Here is a 7,838-nt window from a genome sequence, read left to right as displayed (position 1 = left end):
ACCATGATAACAATGAGGAGGTTTGCAGATTCCCTCTGTGGCAGGGTGTCCGCCCTGAGGGGAGCAGGAAAAGAAGGAGACCCTTACACTTCAAAGGTATGTTTTGTAGATGCAGAAGACAACAGGCAGGCTCCAATAAGGTAAGCATGGACCTTTGTTAGAGAAAAATACTGCCTGGGACACGACTACTCAACATGAACTGCTTTAAGTTAAACAGTATTGATTTCAGACCATCCTGGGTGGTTACTTGAGGTCTCTGAGTCGGCAAGGCCACTGTGCAGGCTTTCCCTGAGCTTGTCAGGTTTAACATGTGGTCCTTTTTCGTCCAAAAGTTCGTATTCCTGCCAACCTGAAAGTCGTGATCAAGTACCATGTAGTTTCTACAGTAACTCTGAAACTGGAAAATATATAGGAGTTCATGCTGCATGTTACCAATTCAGCCATACAAGTCAAGACAGGGATTGAGTATGGGAATTCAGATGGCCAGCAACCTGGGGAGATGGATTCCCAAATCATCCTGACTCACTTTCCCCAGACAACCTTTTTATAAGGGGAAGAAAACAGTAGGTAAGGGTTTTAGGATTTCAAGGGAGAGCTAATCAGATCATAGTCAAAGTTAACTGAGTCACAGTCAGATGGCGTTCCAACCTTAGAGCACAAAGGCTTTGCCTGCAGATTTCCTGGGGCACAAAGGTGGATCATTAGCAGATCTCACTAAGTCTTGTAGGCCTATTCAGGTATCTCAGTTCCCAGAACAAAGCTTTTCCTTGCATTAACCACTATGCCCACTGACCATCACCAAAATCACCATTACTCAAGCTAACATTTTAACTCAAGTTCCTCCATCAACTCCACATTCTTAATTCTGTGCAGCTGAAATTGGACCGTGTCTGTGGCCACAGCCACCGGTCTCTCCCCTCCTCCCCCGACACAACTTGCTCTGTTATCCAGATGTAGTAGTGTTTCCTTCTTATCCTGGGTTCACACCCAGGTTAGCCCAGGTGTGGGTCTTGCTTTCTTTGGGGGTTGGCAGAACCCACTTGATGCTCAGGACACTGAATTTGATCTGAGTCTTTCTTGTTTGACTAGTTTCTTATCCATGGCTCTGCAGTCCTTCCAAGCCACCTGTCACCCAGGTGCCACCTCATCAGGCTCTGATTCCCCCCTCTGTATTCCTGAGGAACTCCACTCTGCCTTGTCCACTGGGTCAGAAATGAGTCCCCAGCTCACCCTGGCTCTCTGCAGTGACCTCTTGTGCACTGTCTCTGTTCAGTGTTTTGGAAGTCACTTCTTCAGTTTTCAAATAGTGCAAACTCTCTGCAAGATGTCCTCAAATCTCACTAAAAACTGATTCTTCTTAAAGTTCTCTCCATTAAACCAGTGTCCAGGGGAGCTTCTGTCTGTTCTTTGAAATGCTAATTTGCCAGAAAAGTGTGGACACACCTATACACAGAAGTACCTGCAGCCTGACCAGGTGGTGGCGCAGTGGATAGAGCATCGGACTGGGATGCGGAAGGACCCAGGTTCGAGACCCCGAGGTCGCCAGCTTGAGCGCGGGCTCATCTGGCTTGAGCAAAGAGGTCAACAGCTTAGACCCAAGGTCGCTGGCTCCAGCAAGGGGTTACTCAGTCTGCTGAAGGCCCGCGGTCAAGGCACATGTGAGAAAGCAATCAATGAACAACTAAGAAGTCGCAAAGCGCAACGAGAAACTGATGATTGATGCTTCTCATCTCTCCGTTCCTGTCTGTCTGTCCCTGTCTATCTCTGCCTCTGTAAAAAAAAAAAAAAAATTCCTGCAGCAGGTGCCCAACCCAGCTGCCAGGATCTTCCAAGCTGGGGACCCTGGTGTAAAAGGAAGGAGACCCCCAGCCCTGGGGAGGCAGGCCAGGCTAAGCCTCTAGGCTGAATGTGTGAGAGCAGCTCTTTCTCAAGTGCTCCAGGCACCCTGCATTTTGAAGGCACAGGGTAGACGCCACTGAGTCTGTGCACCCCACTCTAACCACTGGGCACCCAAGCAGCCAGGGGTCATGTCCTGTCGGGCAGGGCTTTCTCAGCCCCTCTTCACTGCCAACAAACAAGGGTGGCGTGGGGCTGCCCTCTTCTGGGACTGCATCCAGCGTGGTCTCCACTGGACACTAAGAGGAGGGGTTTTCAGCCCCATGGGGCTGCAGCACTGCCCCTTCACCATTTTTCTTGTAAGCAATTTGAACATTTCTCAACCCAAAACCATTTTTTGGTGGAAAAGAAGCATCCTACCACCAAGGATGGGAAGCTGGGTATTCCAGGCCCTTGTGCCTCATCCCAGCTCCCCAGAACTAGCACTGTCTTCCAAGCACAGCCTGTGGAGCTGCACCAGCAGCTCAGTGACCAGCCTGTGTCCCCACAGCCAGCAGACGCAGGGGAGCCACTATGAGCACCATCAGGAGCCCACAGCTCTGCTGTCCCGGCCCCTCCACACTCCCTGGCCTGTCCTTCTGATGTGTCCACACGTGTTCCCTCTGATGGACATCATGTTGTGAAGCCTGATTCAGAGGGACCCGTAACATGGAAGACAGGAACAAGGTCCGTCGATTACACATCAAAGCTTTATTGTCTAGCTTGGCCAAGCGGCGGCTACTCCGACAGAATTCTGAAGGAAAGCGCGCCTGCCCTTTGTTCTACTTAGTTTTTATAGTTTTGTAAGTGGGAAGTACAGAAGCAAAAATTGTAATTAGGAGCCCCTTACCACTATTGGTTATAATCATATGTCCTTTAACATGATAGGACCACGTTCAATTTGCAAGCCATACATTATTTTGGAGAAAACAAAATTTACAAGTCAACACAATGGCAGAAACATATCTTTTTACATATTAAAAGGTATTCCTATATTATCTAGTGTTCATCTGCTAGCTCTCTGTCCAGAGTCACACATATTAACCACATGCATTTACAGAGAAGAGGTAGTTTCCATGGGGACAAATGCCCGCAAATGGCTCATTGCTATAAGAAAAGGTTTATTTTGGCTTTTCTCTCCCTGCACCTGGCTAGCCATTCGCCCTTTTCCCCACAGGCGTGGTGGAATGTCTGGGGATCCATGTTTCCCTCCCCTTTGCATTTACAACACAATGCCAAGGGCCATCCTGACTATGCCAATCACACAGTACAGAGACTATCCTCACAATTTCTCTGCACACCTTAACCCAAATTAATAAAATGTTCTCCAAGCCTCTTAAAATATTAATATTAATTCTGTAGCCTTTAGTACTTTACAACACCTGCGGGTGAAATGGCTCAGTGGTTCCTCATTCCCCCCTCTGAATGGGAGGATAAGACGCGGTATCTACCAAGGGGAGAGGCTGGTAGGTAGGCTGAAATGTAGGTCGACGGACCAGGAGGTTGGCGGCCCCTAGCTGGCGTTTGACCAGGGTGGGATAAGCAATAATCAGGTATTGCTCTCTTTGTTAACTGGGCAGGTGAGATGGGTGGTTAGGCCCAGCACCTGTCCCCTGGATATAAAAAAAAACCCTGTTTATATTTTGGTCTCCAACAGATATTAAAATTTCAAATTTGTGTGTTGTGATTCTTACTCATTTGAATTCCCATGTTGGGATTTGGAGGCAGACTGGAAAAATATAAAATAAACAACAATAAAACAGCCAATGCTAACAAATATTATAACAAGTGTCCTAATACAATTAAGTGATTAAAACCTATTAGATTACTAAGTAAAGTCTTAACTAATACAACAGGATTAAAAATAAAATTTTTAGTCTTAAATGTCCTTAACATGTTAATGTAATTTCACCAAGTCCATGTTGACACTATTATCACTTCATATTATTTGTAAATGTAACCCAAACCTACTTCAGTTTGAGAAGTGTCCCAAGGAGGAGTTACACACATTCAGGAAAAGTTCACAAGGCACTGGAGTTGTGGTCACATTTCCATGCTTTGCAGCTAGAGTCCAAGTCCCAATGACCACTGCTTCTAGCTGGTAACAATTCAGGTAGACTGGAAAAGCCGTCTGCAGCACGTATGGAGATGGAGCTTCTGTTTTCTTTAAACTGGAGAGGTGAACCCAGGGTGCCTTTCCCTGGAGCTCTGCTATCATGGCGTGGTGAAGAGAACCTGTGGATACAATATCCTGGGTAGCAGAGGTAAGTTCGTCTAAATTAGGAGTAAGTCCCAGCCTAAAATAGGCATGGGGCATTGAAGCAAGAGGAATAAAGGAAACACTAAATATTAAACAAAGCAGCAGAAAATAAGACTATCAACACCCACAACAGAGATCTTCGAGGGATGAATAAAAAAACTGAATATTCAGGCAAGGCATAGTAAGTGGCCCTTGTGTCCATAAGAAAGGAGATCAGTTTACCTGCTACTTGGAAGAAATACCCTAGGCTCATCCACAGCGATGTGAGATGGGGTCGATGGCCCTGGGCACCTTTAGTCTTCAGTGGCAAGCCTCAGTAGGCTGGCAAGGTCAGGTCCCAGGTAGCCAGAGCAGGGCTAGAAGAGACTGAACCCTCCCTTGGAGGAGTGAGGGAGCAGCTTACCTTCCAGTGTCCCTTTTTGCCATAGTAAAGGCATGTCCCTGGTGGGGGCCGAGAAGCCTGGCAGGCTTTAGCTCAATGACCTTCCTTTCCACTCTTGAAGCAGGGCCCTGATGGGAGTCCTATGAAGTCTCTCGAGGGTGTTGGAGCCTTTATGGGTGTATGCCAAGAGCTGGCATTTTGCCTGATCTCTTTTTGGCTCTGTCTGCCTTTTCTGTTCCTCTCTTGGTCATTATAGACCTTAAATGCCATGCTCAGAAGATCTCATTGAGGGGTTTGAGGGTCCCCATCTGCCTATATAAACTTTTTCCATATACCTAGGGCTGATTGGAAAAAGACAAAACAGCATTATCAGCTGGATTAAATAAAAAAGGGTAGAAGTTTGCAGGAAGAGAAAAGAAGTTTGGCATCTTTTGTAGGATTTCAGAGTCTCTCAGTTGCTGAATAAACCTGTACATTAGTATTTAAGAGAAAATTTTTTAAAAGGTCCAAAACATGAAGTTTTATTGAAAACAATAAAATACAGCAGATTCTTATTTTAAAGTAAAACTGACATTTCCCAGAACTTTCCTAGTACCACACCATTTTGATTACTATTAAAAAACAAAACAAAGTCCCAATTTCAAAATAATTAGCAAACCTATTGGTAAACATTCTTCTCATGGTTCTAGTTATTTTTCTAAATTTTATATTTGTGCTTTTTCAAGAATGAGAGTTTTGTTGTTGTTTTTTTACACTAAAGGAAATAAACAGATTTATTGTAATAAACTTAAATATAAAAACCTGAATGTCAGAATTACATAGACCTTTCATTCAGAATAAATATTTAAAGAATAAGCTGTCCTGACGCATCTAAAATATCCATCCAACAGATTAAAACAAATTTTAGCACATACTTGCACAATGCACACTTGCAGTGGTAAGATACTATCAGGAATACAAAAACGAATCTATTTAAGTAACCCATATAACAATAACAAAGTTTTCAATGTATTAATACTATTAGCAAGGTATTATAAATTGGTACAGTAGCTCAGTGCCATGAAAGATTAATTTCAACCGGTCTTTAAAGAGAAAGAGGTAGTATGTAGTCATGTCAGACAGCTTAACTCCCGAAGCAAGTTTAGATTTTAACAGAATCTTAACTCTCTCCTATATTTACCAATGGAATCAGAGCCTTGCTTGGGGTGGCTCTTTTTCCCCCTTGTTACCATATAGATTTTTTTAAGCATTTGTTGAGTACACTTTATAATATCTTTACTTCAAAATTGTAAGAAATACTTGTCTTTATGTTAACAAAACATAGTAAATGTACTTTCAAGTAACATTTCCAAACTTATTAAAACATTTTTATCCTATTAATTAACAGACAAATTAAAGTGCACAATAAGCCTGGAAAATTCCATATTATTAATTATTAAAAATTCTATATTATTAATGAAAATCTACACCTTTGCTAGGTAAATTCACCCTGTTTTTTAAGCTTTGCAGTCTGAAATTTGAAGCAGTTTAGCCAAAATTAGCAAGTTTTAGGATTCACATTTTATTCTATTTAAATTTAAATGAGCGTGCTATATTTACTCCAATTAAAATTAGAAATTTGTAGGGATGATATCATCTTATTTTTCAATATTAAAGCCGGCATTTCTAATTCTTGCATGCAAAGACCAAACATAAATGACGATCTTCAGGCATAAAACAGTAAAGAAATAAAACGAGTTTAGAGAAAGAGAATAACTAGAAAAATCTGCAACTTTCCCAAACTCTTAAGTATTCCCATTTACCAAAGAGACTCAGACAATAACACAACTTCAAAAAGCATCTCAGTCTTCCAATCACTCACAAATTCTAAGAACTGCAGCAGCCGAAATCCGCCTCAACCCCCGCTGACCTGGGAAGCCACCGCGCAAGGGTCGAGGCCGTGTGGCGCGGGCACGTCCCCAGGGACGTGAGCCCCGGCGGGCATCCCGCACCGCGCAGGGTTGAGGCCCGAGGGCGCAAGGCCCACCGTGGGTCTCTGCGTGGTCCCTCTGGGAGCTCTTCCCTCCGGCCGCACGCAGCAGCCTTTTGGGGGAGGGGAAGGCGGGTCCGGTGGGGGCAGGAACCGGGCTTCCTCTGGTGTTTCCCCGGACCGCGCCCCCGCGGGCCCCCTTCTAGGCACAGAGGCAGTCCCGCAGCCCCAGGACACCCACTGGACCCTTCTTTTCCCCCCAGCCAAACACTGTCCAATCTCGCTGGGGCAGGGCCGCCAAACCCTGCTGCTGCCTTCGCACACAACTTCCCCCTCCCCACGGGCCGAAAGGCGCTTCTCTCACGATGACCCGGGCCCAGGGAGCACCCCATACAACCAGTCCTGGGACGCCAGAGGCGGCCACCAAACCACGCGGTGAGAGAGGGCACACGCCCTCGGGGCTAGCCGGGCGCCCGTGGCAGGGAGGGGCCCACACCAAGCGCACGCGGAGGAAACCAAGCGGGTGTGGGAAGCCCCTCCGGGCAACAGGCGGGTCCACCGGGAAAACACATGGGAATCACCAAATCCACTACACAGGGGCGGCCTTGATGCCCAGGACGCCCAGCGGCCCCCTGGGCGCACACACACGCCCACTCCTTCCCTTCTTCCCCCCCCCCCACACTGTACTTAAAAGCTTCACTCTCTAAAAGCTTTGACGAATGCAGTGACAAAAACGGATAGACAAACAGCAAAGAAAACAGGCAAACAGTAAAAAAAAACAGATAAACAGCAAAAACGGATAGACTAGCAGCAAAAACAGATAGACAAACAGGCGCCACACTTCCCTTGAGCTCAGAATATCTAAACTCAAACGGGGTTTCCTAAAGGCGGGCTGCCCCCCCAAATCTCCCAACCTCGCGTCCGAGGGGAGACGGCCAGTGGCTCCTTTCCCGCCTGTCAGCCAGAGCTCACGTGGAAAACAAACGGTCACGACCTTGTTTGTTCTACTTACCCGGGGTTGGACAATAAAGCTCCGGTGTGCAGACCTACGGCGGTCCCTCGTTTCCCGGCCAACGCACCAAATGTTAAGCCTAATTCGGAGGGACCCGTAACATTGAAGACAGGAACAAGGTCCGTCGATTACACATCAAAGCTTTATTGTCTAGCTTGGCCAAGCGGTGGCTACTCCGACAGAATTCTGAAGGAAAGCGCGCCTGCCCTTTGTTCTACTTAGTTTTTATAGTTTTGTAAGTGGGAAGTACAGAAGCAAAAATTGTAATTAGGAGCCCCTTACCACTATTGGTTATAATCATATGTCCTTTAACATGATAGGACCACTTTCAATTTGCAAG

Source organism: Saccopteryx leptura, chromosome 7 (assembly GCF_036850995.1).
Source record: "Saccopteryx leptura isolate mSacLep1 chromosome 7, mSacLep1_pri_phased_curated, whole genome shotgun sequence".
NCBI lineage: Eukaryota > Metazoa > Chordata > Mammalia > Chiroptera > Emballonuridae > Saccopteryx > Saccopteryx leptura.
This window is presented reverse-complemented; position numbering follows the sequence as displayed.